Source organism: Salvelinus fontinalis, chromosome 37 (assembly GCF_029448725.1).
Source record: "Salvelinus fontinalis isolate EN_2023a chromosome 37, ASM2944872v1, whole genome shotgun sequence".
Taxonomy (NCBI): Eukaryota; Metazoa; Chordata; class Actinopteri; order Salmoniformes; family Salmonidae; genus Salvelinus; species Salvelinus fontinalis.
Window position 1 is genome coordinate 6,365,365 of NC_074701.1, and position 15,457 is coordinate 6,380,821.

The following is a 15,457-nucleotide window of genomic DNA, read 5'->3' on the forward strand; positions in this document are numbered from 1 at the left end:
CTGTGTCATGCCAACAGTAAAGCATCCTGAGACCATTCATGTGTGGGGTTGCTTCTCAGCCAAGGTAGTGGGCTCACTGACAATTTTGCCTAAGAACACAGAATGGAATAAAGAATGGTACCAACACATCCTTCGAGAGCAACTTCTCCCAACCATCCAGGAACAGTTTGGTGACGAACAATGCCTTTTCCAGCATGATGGAGCACCTTGCCATAAGGCAACAGTGATAACTAAGTGGCTCGGGGAACAAAACATTGATATTTTGGGTCCATGGCCAGGAAACTCCCCAGACCTTAATCCCATTGAGAACTTGTGGTCAATCCTCAAGAGGCAGGTGGACAAACAAAACCCACAAACTCTGACAAACTCCAAGCATTGATTATGCAAGAATGGGCTGCCATCAGTCAGGATGTGGCCCAGAAGTAAATTGACAGCATGCCAAGTAATTATACTTCAGTATTCCATAGTAACATCTGACAAAAATATCTAAAGACACTGAAGCAGCAAACTTTGTGAAAATGAATATTTGTGTCATTCTCAAAACTTTTGGCCATGACTGTACTAACTATGGCATAAGGGAATGATGAGTGGATAAGAGGCCATCTTTAATTTCGATTAAGCGAGCTAAGACGTACATAGTCAATATAACTATTTGTTCAGCACTTTCCAAATGTACAGCGGTAGAATTCAGAACATGGGCCATTCTTGCAGTATTCTCCCTGTACACCAAGTCAGAATGTTACAGCCTTATTCTAAAATGTATTAAATTGTTTTTTCCCCATAATGACAAAGCAAAAACAAGTTTTTAGAACTTTCTGCGAATTTATTACGAATTATTAAAAGTATTTAGACCCTTTACTCAGTATTTTGTTGAAGCATCTTTGGCAGCGATTACATACATAAGGGAACTCTGAGACGGGAGCCGTATGGTTAGTGAAGAAAGTCCCATTGCAAATGTACGGTCCCTTACCTGACGTCTTATTACGTCGCAGAAAATCGCGGACGGCGTCGGGCCGTGGGCGGCGGAGAGCTCTTTCAGGAAGTCACTCAAAAAAACGTTTCGGAATTTCGGTTTCCGTTTTATAAAAATGACAAATTTTTGACTTTTTTCTGCATTCTCGAAAATTCCCACAAGAGGGAAAATAAATCATATGGCAGGCGCACGAGCACGTGGCAAACGAGCGCGGCCTTTTCTCCTAAACTGAAAATATTTCGAAGACGAAACTCGGCGAGCGTAGGTTTGGAAGTTTGGGCAGTTGGCCCCGAACAAGATGGCGTCGAGACCTCGGCGCTTTTTGAGTTATGGCCATTTTTCTGGGATTAAAGGGTTAAAACGCAATTAGGGTGCTAATTTGACCGCTTCATGTCAAAGTACATAAGCATACGGTGTCAGGAAAAAAAGAACCAGCCATTTATCTATCGTAATTTAAGAGAAATCGTACATTGACCGTTTGGTGATGTTCACAAAGAGGAAATTTTTTTTCAAAAAAATCACAGATCCAGTTGCGCTGTGTTCAGACGTACATTTTTAAAGTGGGTCTCGAAGCTCTGCGAGAATCCTGTGATTTTAAATGATTTTATGAAATAACACACACTCCTTTAACCCTCTTTAAATAAGTCCGCTCTTAACATAAAGACTTAAAACTCTATATTATATAAGAGCCTACCCCAAGGAGGGTATGTGTTCACGTTCAGCTTCCTATGTCAACTGGAAGTACCTTAAAATGGTGCCACAGGGTCAGGTTTGAAGGGTAATAAGGTCAGATATTTTCAAAACTTCACTTGTGTGATTAGACAACCCTCATGAACTGTAATCAGTCATTTATCCCAACAGATGTCAAAGAAAAGCTCTCTCACTCAAAAACACACACACAAAAAGGAAGGATGGAGTGAAAAAGTACGGTGCTTAAAGACACACAAAGCCCAAAATGGCATTACTATTATCTCTAGGCCGTGCCGAGTTCAACGAGATGCCCCGCTTGACCGTAGCTCGCTCGGTTTGAGCACAGCGACCGTTACAAGAGAACGGACACAAATGACCTTTTGACCTCAATGTCAATTTCATTTGCTTTTGGGACACAGAGAGAGAACCGTTAAGGTTAGAAACACAATTTCACCTCAGGAGTGTTCTTAAGGTCCTCCCGATCTGTGCAAGCCTAACTCTGACCTTGTGGCATTAACCCTTCACAGTTAAAAGAAGGTGTTTACATCAATGAAATGTCTCCCCATTGGAATACATTGACTGCACCTCTAAATTCAACCTAAAGCCTATGTGGGTTATGATTGTCTTATGGACCTGTCTTTGATGTCAGTCCATCAGGCCACCATGAGGTCTACCTGTGTCGATTCTAAGCTTCCTGGAGCAACCGGAAGTGGTTAAATCACCCTAAAAGTGTTTGCCATACCCAACATGCAGTATGAGAGAAATAGTGCATTCAACCCTATGTAAATCAGTCAATTTTTAACATACAGACTTAAAACTCAGGATTCTGTAACAACATACTCCAGTGATGATATGTGTTTTTTTTCAGCTTCCTGTGCCAACCGGAAGTGCCATAATTGGTGTCAAATGGGCTGTTTCAAAGGGTTAAAAATGTCAAATCTTTCCAAAACTTCATATATGTGAATAGTAAACCCTCCTGAACTGTAAATCAGTCATTCATCCCATCAGATCTCAAAAAAAAAAAAATTCACACCCACACAGAAATGATGGAGGGACACTCTGAGGGGCTAAGAGGCAGACAGTGCCTGCAGTAGTTACTTTTGTTCCAACTTTTAAAGAACCGTCAGACCTAGAGTTCTGAAAATTTACAAACCTGTTCTAGACCTCAGGTCGATTGTGCACAGTGAATTATATGACTCTAGAAGGTTCTCGGATCGATAAAAAGCCTCGTGTATTTGCCATGTTTTCAATTCATTTGACCTCAACGAAACGGACGACCTTTAGAAAAGTCCCAGAGTCTCAAGACTAGGTGCGTTGAAACCGGCTCGGCCCATAAAGACAGACCCCAACGAGCCTGTTTGATTGCTCATTCAAGGACCCCGTAGCAAGGCAATGAAAACAGTGGATTTTCAGCACCAATTAGCGTTTTGCTCGGACACCGAATGACCTATCGAGCCGAAACTTGGGATTCGAGGTCGCCTCACATAGGGCTAAACATAATGTGAACATTGGACCCGCAGCTAGAACATAACTATGTATTATTTGTTTTATTATGGTTTAAAGAGAAAGCGCTGTGAATTTTGGGCCTGCTCTGAAATATGTTATAGTTGGCATCTAAAGGAGTTGGAAAAAGTGAGTTTGGAGTCAGATGGTATCAGTTTGGTGTCTGAAAATATCTATTTGACTGATGGACACTGACTTGCTCGTTGACTTTTGTACAATTGCAATATGTTTCAACGGGGAGGTACCATGAGGAAAAAGCGACATGATGAAATTTCACGAAACGAGCGATGGAGAGGAACCACTATCACTGCCCGGCCATCCTGAGGTCATCAGAACGTTGACTTTTGCATTTCTAAAGTATTTAAGAGAATGCACGTTACATTTGCAATATGATGTGATGTTTTTCATATTGCAAATGCCTGTTACATTTGCAATATGATGTGATGTTGAATCATATTGCAAATGTAACGTGCATTCTTTAAATACCTTGGACATACAAAAGTCAACGTCCTGATGACCTCAGGATGGCCGGGCAGTGACAGTGGTTCCTCTCCATCGCTCGTTAGGTGAAATTTCATCATGTCGATTTTGGTGATGGTACCCCCGCGTTGAAACATATTGAAATTGTACAAAAGTCGCCTAGCAAGTCAACTAGCATGTCGTTGTCATCCCATAGCAACACATTGACTGCACCTCTAAATTCAACCTGAAGCCTAAGTGGGTTATGAATGTCTTATGAACCTGTCTTTGATGTCAGTCCATCAGGCCACTATGAGGTCTACCTGTGTTGATTCTAAGCTTCCTGGAGCAACCGGAAGTGGTTAAATCAGCCTAAAAGATATCCTGATATACATGACTTGCAATTTTGAAAAATCACTGCATTCAACCCTATGTAGATCAGTCAATTCTTAACGTATAGACTTAAAACTCAGGATTCTGTAACAGCATACCCCAATCAAGATATGTGTTTAACTATAGCTTCCTGTGCCAACCGGAAGTGCCTTAAAATGGAGTCAGGGTTCTGTTTCGAAGGGTTAAAAAGGTCAGAACTTTTCAAAACTTAATTTGTGTGTATAGACAACCCACATGAACTGTAAATCAGTAATTTCTCTAAGCAGATGTCAAAGGAAAGCTCTCTCACACACAAAAACACACACAAAGCAGTGATGGAGTGAAAAAGTACGGTGCTTAACAACACACAAAGCCTGCAATGGCATTATTATTATCTCCAGGTCGTGCCGAGTTCAACGAGACGCCCCGCTTGACCGTAGCTCGCTCGGTCTGAGCGCAGCGACTGTTACAAGAAAACGGACCCAAATGACCCTTTGACCTCAATGTCAATTTCATTTGCTTTTGGGACACAGAGAGAGAACCGTTAAGGTTAGAAGCACAATTTCACCTCAGGAACAATCCTAAGGTCCTCCCGATCTGTGCAAGCCTAACCTTTACCTTGTGGCATTAACCCTTCACAGTTAAAAGAAGGCGTTTACATCAAACAGTTTACAATGACATTTCGCCCCATAGGAATACATTGAGTGCTCCTCTAAATTCAACCTGAAGCCTATGTGGGTTATGAATGTCTTATGAACCTGTCTTTGATAACAATCCATCAGGCCACTATGAGGTCTACCTGTGTTAATTCTAAGCTTCCTGTGCCAACCGGAAGTGCCTTAAAATGGAGTCATGGTTCTGTTTCGAAGGGTTAAAAAGGTCAGAACTTTTCAAAACTTCAATTGTGTGATTAGACAACCCTCATGAACTGTAAATTAGTCATTTCTCTAAGCAGATGTCAAAGGAAAGCTCTCTCTCACACACACACACACACACAAAGCAAGGAGGGAGTGAAAAAGTACGGTGCTTAAAGACACACAGAGCCGACAATGGCATTCCTATTATCTCTAGGCCGTGCCGAGTTCAACGAGACGCCCCGCTTGACCGTAGCTCGCTCGGTCTGAGCGCAGCGACCGTTACAAGAGAACGGACACAAATGACCCTTTGACCTCAATGTCAATTTTATTTGCTTTTGGGACACAGAGAGAGAACCGTTAAGGTTAGAAGCACAATTTCACCTCAGGAACAATCCTAAGGTCCTCCCGATCTGTGCAAGCCTAACCCTGACCTTGTGGCATTTACCCTTCACAGTTAAAAGAAGGTGTTTACATGAAATAGTTTAAAATGAAATGTCTCCCCATTGGAATACATTGACTGCACCTCTAAATTCAACCTAAAGCCTATGTGGGTTATGATTGTCTTATGAACCTGTCTTTGATGTCAGTCCATCAGGCCACCATGAGGTCTACCTGTGTCGATTCTAAGCTTCCTGGAGCAACCGGAAGTGGTAAAATCACCCTAAAAGTGTTTGCAATAGCCAACCTGCAGTTTGAGAGAAATAGTGCATTCAGCCCTATGTAAATCAGTCAAATTTTAACATATAGACTTAAAATTCAGGATTCTCAAACAGCATACTCCAGTGAGTATATGTGTTTATTTTCACCTTCCTGTGCCAACCGGAAGTGCCATAATTGGTGTCAAATGGGCTGTTTTGAAGGGTTAAAAAGGTCAAAACTTCATATATGTGAATAGACAACCCTCCTGAACTGTAAATCAGTAATTTATCCCATCAGATTGCAATAAAAAAAAAAATACACAATCAACAGAAATGATGGAGGGACACACTGAGGGGCTAAGAGGCAGACAGTGCATGTAGTAGTTACTTTTGTTTGAACTTTTAACCTGTTGGGGATGGGGGCGCTGTTTAGACTATTTATGCTAATTTGGCTAATTTTTTAAACGGCTTCCCACAAAATCCTTGATCGTACAATATGCATATTATTATTATTATTGGATAGAAAACAGTCTATAGTTTCTATAGGAGTTGAAATTTTGTCTCTAAGTGGAACAGAGCCCATTCTACAGCAATTTCCCTGACATGGAGTCAGATTTGAGAAATGTTGGCCACTCTTCTGAAGTCAGTTAAAAGGGCACTGTCGTTGCTATGACTATACGGACACTTCTTACGTCTTCCCCTGGATGCCTTTACGTGATGACGATTCCAACGGGGTCGATTGCGCGTTCACAGGCCCTACAAATGAAAAAACCCTGAAGCTAGTCATTCTTTGGGAGCTGCGTCATGAGCCTAGAGGACACCGGCGCGCACCTGTTCCAAGCGTTAGTTTAGCCTGTTATATTTCTCCGGTCATCTTTTCACTCGTTATAGGAGTTAAAAACATCATAAGGTAGTTAATTTAAAGCGTTTTATAGCAATTTATATCCGTTTAGTGCGATTTTGGGACATTTATTTTTGCAACGATGTGAAAAGTTGGGCACGCTTTTCAGTTCATCCCGAACGCAGTTGACATTTCCACATGGCAAGAGGACAGCTTTCCACCAAAAGACGATTTCTCCCAAGAAAGGATCCTTTGCCCAAGATACTGATGGAAGAACAGCTCAAGGTAGGACATTTTTATTATGATAAATCGTGTTTCTGTCGAAACATTTTAGTGGCTTAGGACGCCATGTTTTTTGACGTAGCTTCGCTTGGCGCAAACTGTATTGAAAAGTAAGGATAAATTAAAAAATGTAATAACGCAATTGTATTAAGAATTAAATTGTCTATCAATCCCTGTCCACCCTATATATCCACCCTATAAGAATTCTGAGAAGGTTAATGAAAAAATTAATATCTTTTGGCGATGTTGACTTTTATCGCTCACTTTGGCTAGAATCAATGCTGGGCTGCTAATTGCTATGTGCTAAGCTAATATAACGATTTATTGTGTTTTCGCTGTAAGACACTTAGAAAATCTGAAATATTGTCTGTATTCACAGGATCTGTGTCTTTCGATTCGTGTATGCTGTGTATTTTTACGAAATGTTTGATGATTAGTTGTTAGGTAAACACGTTGCTCATTGTAATTATTCTAGTCCATTTGTGATGGTGGGTGCAATTGTAAACTATGCCATCTACCTGAAATATGCACTTTTTTCTAACAAAACCTATCCCATACCATAAATATGTTATCAGACTGTCATCTAATGAGTTTTTTTGTTGGTTAGGGGCTATAAATATCTTAGTTTAGCCGAATTGGTGATGGCTACTGGTGTTGGTGGACAAATAAAAGATGGTGGATTATGCTAATGTGTTTTTAGGTAATAGATGTACATCTTTACATATTGTGTCTTCCCTGTAAAACATTTTAAAAATCGGAAATGTTGACTGGATTCACAAGATCTGTGTCTTTCATTAGCTGTATTGGACTTTAATGTGTGAAAGTTAAATATTTTAAAAAAATATTTTTTTTGAATTTCGCGGCACTGGTTTTTCAGTGGGGGGGGGGGGGGTGTGCCGCTAGCGCCACGCTGATCCTAGACAGGTTAAAGAACCGTCAGACCTAGAGTTCTGAAAATTTACAAACCTGTTCTAGACCTCAGGTCGATTGTGCACAGTGATTTATGTGGCTCTAGAAGGTTCTCGGACCGATAAACAGCCTCGTGTATTTGCTATGTTTTCAATTCATTTCAGCTCAACGAAATGGACGACATTTAGAAAAGTCTCAGAGTCTCAAGACTAGGTGCGTTGAAACCGGCTCGGCCCATAAAGACAGACCCCAACGAGCCTGTTTGATTGCTCATTCAAGGACCCCGTAGCAAGGCAATGAAAACAGTGGATTTTCAGCACCAATTAGGGTTTTGCTCGGGCACCGATTGACCTATCGAGCCGAAACTTGGGATTCGAGGTCGCCTCACATAGGGCTAAACATAATGTGAAAATTGGACCCGCAGCTAGAACATAACTACGTATTATTTGGTTTATTATGGTTTAAATGGAAGGCGCTGTGAATTTTGGGCCTGCTCTGAAATATGTTATAGTTGGCTTCTAAAGGAGTTGGAAAAAGTGAGTTTGGTGTCAGATGGTATCAGTTTGGTGTCTGAAAACATCCAATTGGCTGATGGACACCGACTTGCTAGTTGACTTTTGTACAATTGCAATATGTTTCAACGCGGGGGTACCATCAGCAAAATCGACATGATGAAATTTTCACGCAACGAGCGATGGAGAGGAACCACTAACACTGGCCGGCCATCCTGAGGTCATCAGGATGTTCAATTTTGTATTTCTAAAGTATTTAAAGAATGCGCGTTACATTTGCAATATGAATCAACACATCATATTGCAAATGTAACAGTGTGTGTTATGTTTGCAATATGATTCAACACATCATATTACAAATGTAACACTGTGTGTTATGTTTGCAATATGATTCACCACATCATATTGCAAATGCAACACTGTGTTATGTTTGCAATATGATTCAACACATCATATTGCAAATGTAACACTGTGTTATGTTTGCAATATGATGTGATGTTTTTCACTGTTGAATCATATGCAAATGTAACGTGCATTCTTTAAATAAACCCTATGTGGGTTATGAATGTCTTATGAACCTGTCTTTGATGTCAGTCCATCAGGCCACTATGAGGTCTACCTGTGTTGATTCTAAGCTTCCTGGAGCAACCGGAAGTGATAAATTCACCCTAAAAGTGTTTTGCCATAGCCAACCAGCAGTTTGTGATATATAGTGCATTCAACCCTATGTAAATCAGTCAGTTCTTAACGTATAGACTTAAAACTCAGGATTCTATAAAAGCATACCCCGATCAGGATAGGTGTTTACTTAAAGCTTCCTGTGCCAACCGGAAGTGCCTTAAAATGGGGTCATAGGTGCTGTTTCAAAGGGTTAAAAAAGTCAGATCTTTCCAAAACTTTAAGTGTGTGATTAGGCAACCCTCATGAAGTGTAAATCAGTCATTTCTCTAACCAGATGTCAAAGAAAAGCTCACACACATACACACACACACACAGAGCCTTAAATGCTTTTAGGGGCATCCAGACTTCCATACCCGCTCTGGGAGCACTATACTACGGGCAAAAAACAATGGGTGCTGGCCTGAGTGATTTATGGAGGTTTTCAAAAAAAGTCAGAAAATATTCTGTTTTTTCTTAAAAATATTTTATGTTTTTTCTTCTTGAGTCAATGGCCTGAGTGATTTATGGAGTTTTTCCAAAAAACTCAAAAAATATTCTAAGTCCAAACTTTTCGTGCACCTGGTATTTTTTTTGGGTTACCAGGTGCCATGGTTGAAATTGCTTTTAGGGGGCATCCAGAATTCCATACCCGCTCTGGGAGCACTATTTACGGGCAAAAATCTATGTGTGCTGGCCTGAGTGATTTATGGAGGTTTTCAAAAAAAGTCAGAAAATATTCTATGTTTTTTCTTCTGGAAATTTTTGTTTTGTTTTTTCTTCTCGTGTCAATGGGGGTCCGGCCTGAGTGATTTAAGGAGGTTTCCAAAAAAAGTCAAAAAATATTCTGTTTCATTTTTTGGGTTACCAGGTGCCATGGTTGAAATTGCTTTTAGGGGGCATCCAGAATTCCATACCCGCTCTGGGAGCACTATTCTACGGGCAAAAATCAATGGGTGCTGGCCTGAGTGATTTATGGAGGTTTTCAAAAAAAGTCAGAAAATATTCTATGTTTTTTCTTGTAAATATTTTATGTTTTTTCTTCTCGAGTCAATGGCCTGAGTGATTTATGGAGTTTTTCCAAAAAACTCAAAAAATATTCTAAGTCCAAACTTTTCGTGCACCTGGTATTTTTTTTGGGTTACCAGGTGCCATGGTTGAAATTGCTTTTAGGGGGCATCCAGAATTCCATACCCGCTCTGGGAGCACTATTCGACGGGCAAAAATCAATGTGTGCTGGCCTGAGTGATTTATGGAGGTTTTCAAAAAAAGTCAGAAAATATTCTGTTTTTTCTTCTGGAATTTTTGTTTTGTTTTTTCTTCTCGAGTCAATGGGGGTCCGGCCTGAGTGATTTAAGGAGGTTTCCAAAAAAAGTCCAAAAATATTCTATGTTTCATGTTTTGGGTACCAGGCGTCATTTTTCAAAACCGTTTTAAATGCTTCATTTTGGCCTTTTAAAAACAAAATGTTATTTTTGACTATGAAATCCAAAAAAGCACTTTTTTAAAGGGGTTGATAAGTTTTTTCTAATTTATTCACATTTTTGACTTTTGACTTTTGACTTCCTATGAAATCATATTCCAAATGCACAAAACATATTCCTTAAGGACAAGTAAACATTTAAAAAAAAATTATGATAATAAAATGTGACTAAAGTATCTTCATACAGTTCTTATACATGTGTAATTGACCTAAAAATCGAAAGAATTTTGAAAAACGGTCCAGAAAGCACCTTTTTAAAGGGGGTGACACGTTTTTTCCAAATTTTTGACATTTTTGACTTTTGACTTTTGACTTCCTATGAAATCATATTCCAAATGCACAAAACATATTGCTTAAGTTCAAATAAACATTTACAAAAAATTATGATAATAAAATGTGACTAATGTATTTTCATACAGTTCTTACACATGTGTAATTGCCATAAAACCCGAAAGAATTTCGAAAAACGGTCCAGAAAGCACTTTTTTAAAGGGGGTGACACGTTTTTTCCAAATTTTTGACATTTTTGACTTTTGACTTTTGACTTCCTATGAAATCATATTCCAAATGCACAAAACATATTGCTTAAGTTCAAATAAACATTTACAAAAAATTATGATAATAAAATGTGACTAATGTATTTTCATACAGTTCTTACACATGTGTAATTGCCATAAAACTCGAAAGAATTTCGAAAAACGGTCCAGAAAGCACTTTTTTAAAGGGGGTGATATGTTTTTTCCAAATTTTTGACATTTTTGACTTTTGACTTTTGACTTCCTATGAAATCACATTCCAAATGTACAAAACATATACCTTAAGTTCAAAAAAAAAATCCAAAAAAATTATGTTAATAAAATTTGAAAAAAGTATTTTCATATAGTTCTTACACATGTGTAATTGACAAAAAACTCGAAAGAATTTCAAAAAACAGTCCAGAAAGCACTTTTTTAAGGGGGTGATAAGTTTTTGCCAAAACTTTCAAAATCTCAAAATTTGACTCTTGGGTTTTGACTTGCGTTACATAAAGCCTATGAAAAATTTAGATAGAACACACTCGCCCACTATAGGAATTTTGGAGTGTTACACAGCTCATTTGCAGCATGGCATTTGCCATCAGCTTTGGATGAAAGCGGGCCAGAACTAGTGTACTTGTCCATCGTGTATATGCTGCGCTCGGTGCCAATAAGTTGCCATGTTATTTTGTACAATTGGGGGGGGACTTCCCTTACAGCCTCAAGTCTTCTTGGGTATGTTGCTACAAAGCTTGGAAAAACTGTATTTGGGGAGTTTCTCCCATTCTTCTAAAGCTCTGTCAGGTTGGATGGGGAGTGTCGCTGCACAGCTATTTTAAGGGCTCTCCAGAGATGTTCGGTGTTGGAACGTAACATGGCGCCGACAGAGATGGTCACCTCGCTTCGCGTACTTAGGAAACTATGCAGTATTTTGTTTTTTTATGTATTATTTCTTACACTGTGTTGCCCCAGGAAATCTTAAGTCTTATTACATACAGCCGGGAGGAACTATTGGCTATAAGAGCATCGTCAACTTACCAACAGTATGACCAGGAATACGACTTTCCCGAAGCGGATCCTCTGTTTGGACCACCACCCAGGATAATGGATTGGATCCCTGTAGGAGACACAAAACAACGACGCAGCAGAAGGGGCAGACGGAGCGGTCTTCTGGTCAAGCTCCGTAGATGGGCACAACGCTCACCGCTCCCAAGAATACTACTCGCCAATGTCCAGTCTCTTGACAACAAGGTAGACGAAATTCAAGCAAGGGTTGCCTTCCAGAAAGACATCAATGATTGTAACATTCTCTGTTTCACAGAAACATGGCTCACTCGGGATACCTTATCAGAGTCGATACAGCCAAACATCTCTCTGGTAAGAAGAAGGGTGGGGGTGTATGCCTTATCATTAACGAATCGTGGTGTGATCATAATAACATACAGGAACTCAATTCCTATTGTTCACCTGACCTAGAATTCCTTACAATCAAATGCTGACCGCATTATCTAACAAGAGAATTCTCTTTGACTATAATCACAGCCGTGTATATCCCCCCCAAGCAGACACCTTGTTGGCCCTGAAAGAACTTAATTGGACTCTATGTAAACTGGAAACCACATATCCTGAGGCTGAATTAATTGTAGCTGAGGATTTTAACAAAGCTAATCTGAAAATAAGGCTCCCTAAATTTTATCAGTAATCTGGATCATTGCTACTTTAACTTCCGCAACGCATACAAAGCCCTCCCTCACCTTCCTTTTGGCAAATCTGACCACGACTCCATTTTGTTGTTTCCAGCCTATAGACCGAAACTAAAACCCGAAACGCCCGTGCTCAGGTCTGTTCAATGCTGGTCCGACCAATCTGATTCCACGCTTCAAGATTGCTTCGATCGTGTGGACTGGGATATGTTCCGGATAGCCTCAGACAACAACATTGATGTATACGCTGATTCGGTGAGCGAGTTTATTAGCAAGTCACCCACGGTGACTCTTCTTACCATCCCAATAGGTCCACAGACGACGCAATCACAATCACACGGCACACTGCCCTAACCCATCTGGACAAGAGGAATACATATGTAAGAATGCTGTTTGTCGACTACAGCTCAACATTTAACACCATAGTACCCTCCAAACTCGTCATTAAGCTCGAGACCCTGGGTCTCAACCCCGCCCTGTGCAACTGGGTCCTGGACTTTCTGACGGGCTGCCCCCAGGTGGTGAGGGTAGGAAACAACATCTCCATCCCGCTGATTCTCAACACTGGGGCCCCACAAGGGTGCGTTCTCAGCCCTCTCCTGTACTCCCTGTTCACCCAGGGCTATGTGGCCATGCACGCCTCCAACTCAATCATCAAGTTTGCAGACAACACTACAGTGGTAGGCTTGATTACCAATTACGACGAGATGGCCTACAGGGAGGAGGTGAGGGCCCTCGGACTGTGGTGTCAGGATAATAACCTCACACTTAACATCAACAAAACAAAGGAGATGATCGTGGAGAAGGTAAAAAGTTTTAAGTTCCTCTGCGTACACATCACGGACAAACTGAAATGGTCCACCCACACAGACAGCGTTGTGAAGCAGGCGCAACAGCTCCTCTTCAACCTCAGGAGGCTGAAGAAATTAGGCTTGTCACCGAAATCACTCACAAACTTTTAAAGATGCACAATCGAGAGTATCCTGTTGGGCTGTATCACCGCCTGGTACGGCAACTGCTCCGCCCACAACCGCAAGGCTCTCCAGAGTGTAGTGAGGTCTGCACAACACATCACCGGGAGGAAACTACCTGCCCTCCAGGACACCTACACCACCTGATGTCACAGGAAGATCAAAAAGTTCATCAAGGACAACAACCAACAACTATCATCCAGAAGGCGAGGTCAGTACAGGTGCATCAAAGCTGGGACCGGGAGACCTGAAAAACAGCTTCTATTTCAAGGCCATCAGACTGTTAAACCGCCATCACTAACATTGAGTGGCTGCTGCCAATATACTGACTCAAATCTCTAGCCACTTTAATAATTAATAATTGGATGTAATAAATGTATCACTAGTCACTTTAAACAATGCCACTTTATATAATGTTTACATACCCTACATTACTCATCTCATATGTATATACTGTACTCTATACCATCTACTGCATCTTGCCTATGCCGCAAGGCCATCGGCGATCCATATATTTATATGTACATATTCATATTCATATTCATACTTGTGTGTATAAGGTAGTTGTTGTGAAATTGTTAGATCACTTGTTAGATATTACTGCACGGACGGAACTAGAAGCACAAGCATTTCGCTACACTCGCATTAACCTCTGCTAACCATGTGTATGTGACCAATAAAATTTGATTTGATTTGGTGGTTCCAAACTTCTTCTATTTAAGATTGATGGAGGACTGTGTTCTTGGGGACCTTCAATGCTTCTACGGACAATTCCTTCGACTTCATGGCTTGGTTTTTGCTCTGACATGCACTGTAAACTGTGGGACCTTATATAGACAAGTGTGTCTTCCAAATCATGTCCAATCAATGTAATTTACAAGAAGTTGACTCCAATCAAGTTGTAGAAACATCTCAAGAATGATAAATGGAAACAGGATGCATCTGAGCTCAATTTCGAGTCTCATAGCAAAGGGTCTGAATACTTATGTAAATAAGGTAAAAACCTGTTTCCAGAGTGAGCTGTTTTCTCATTTGTGTCTGGAAGTACAGTAGCTAGCAAGCTAGCAAAGTTAGCCAGTTAGTTTGGGTGCTTGACTGCTGTTGTTAGGTCAGAACGCTTGGATCAACCCTACTTTTCGTCCAGAGCGTTGAGTGTGCGCTCCGAGAGCTCAGAGAGCGAAACGCTCTGAATTTACGAACGGCCAATCTGACAATGCTCTGAGTTTACGAACGCCCAGAGCTAAATCTGGCATTCCAGATTAAATTCATTAACACACCCGTAGTATAAGCCAGCCTTTAGTCTTCAACTCTTTGGTTGTTTAGTACATAGCCTCACAAAGCTTAAGAGGGTGTGAACGATTCTGAATGGGTGTAGATAAATAATAGCTCTCCAGTAGGTACCAAAACATTCAAGGGCCATTTTCTCAAAGTTTATTAAACTTTCAAAGCAGAATTACTTTCCCATTGTTGCTCAACTGTAGTGTATGATATACCATTTTCTAGCTCTGAGTCTCTACTTTTATCCAATGTAAAAAACAACATTTCTGATTTTGTAACATAAGACTGAATCTATGGCAAACAAGAGGATGGTCAAACTTACCATTCCACTACTGGAGTATCCCCAGCATCATTCAGGCTGAGATAACATTCTGGTTAGTCAATGGGTTTCGTTGGCATGCAAGCTGCATCTCCTGAGTTTCTGCACCCAACTGTTGTAGAATTCGATACTGATCACCACACATTGAAAAACGGACTTAATTATAAAAGTAGGGGCTAAAGATACAAAATCCTTCAAGGAACCTTGAACCCCAAAATATCTAATTCCGATGTCTGAGCCCACTTGTTTTTCTTAGAGCAGATTACACTAGCCACAAAAGTATGTTTACACACCCATCCAGTTCATATATGGGAGACATTAGGGATATGAGAAAACATGGTTGTATTATGTTCTACCTTGGGTAGGGGTATCAACAACAAAAAGAAGACGATGGCAGTATTGTCAGCAGCACCTGTCTTATTACTAAAGAAATGCGTTAACTTAGGTCATTTTTTCTGTTCAAATGAAATGTTCACCGCTCTGAAAGCTTATTAT

General features: G+C 40.4%; 1 protein-coding gene and 1 long non-coding RNA gene across 15 annotated transcripts in view; one reads left to right on the top strand and one right to left on the bottom strand.

The window, feature by feature from the left end:
* Positions 1 to 15,457, bottom strand: part of LOC129836016 (actin-binding LIM protein 1-like) — a 137,714-nt gene that overhangs the window by 104,713 nt on the left and 17,544 nt on the right. Inside the window, exon 1 of one of the 14 annotated variants that reach the window (XM_055901747.1) lies at positions 11,730 to 11,823. The exons of the other annotated variants lie outside the window; for them this stretch is intronic. The gene's annotated coding sequence lies outside the window, so the exon portion shown is untranslated. Of the gene's footprint in view, positions 1 to 11,729; positions 11,824 to 15,457 lie in introns of those variants that run through there. 14 annotated transcript variants of the gene reach the window in all.
* LOC129836018 (uncharacterized) overlaps positions 1 to 15,457 on the top strand; it is a 60,378-nt gene that overhangs the window by 24,223 nt on the left and 20,698 nt on the right. The window lies entirely within an intron of this gene.